At 38.9% G+C, this 409-nt stretch overlaps 1 protein-coding gene across 1 annotated transcript in view; it reads left to right on the forward strand.

Moving 5' to 3' along the window:
• Window positions 1-409, forward strand: part of LOC119591352 (glucose dehydrogenase [FAD, quinone]-like) — a gene marked incomplete at its 3' end in the record, with an annotated part of 95,822 nt that overhangs the window by 91,964 nt on the left and 3,449 nt on the right.

Consider the following 409-nt stretch of genomic DNA (forward strand, 5'->3'; position numbering starts at 1 on the left):
CCATTATAAAATTATAATGTCCCATGGGCACAAGCAGTAATAACACAATTGGTTAGATGATTTTGCAATGCTACCAGATCAGGCACTTCCGTGTGGCAAACTCTGGCCATTGAAGGCAAAGTCGAATTATTAAGACTGCTACGGGACACACTTATTTTGTATCCACACGGGGGACCGTTTATTGGCAATTTAATGGCTCACCTTGCTTCTCTGCCTGTAACATCTTGTCCACCTGTGTCTGCCTTGAGTTGGGATTCGGTATTGTTCAAGACGGCACTACCTTTCTTGTGGGCGGGACCTAAGTAAAGAAATTATGAAACATTGAGGAAATAAGCAAGCAAATTAATTAATTCAATTCAAATAGATAAGACTTGTAAATTCATGCATTTTAATTCTTTAAATCACACAA

This window comes from Penaeus monodon, chromosome 28 (assembly GCF_015228065.2).
Source record: "Penaeus monodon isolate SGIC_2016 chromosome 28, NSTDA_Pmon_1, whole genome shotgun sequence".
Classification (NCBI taxonomy): domain Eukaryota; kingdom Metazoa; phylum Arthropoda; class Malacostraca; order Decapoda; family Penaeidae; genus Penaeus; species Penaeus monodon.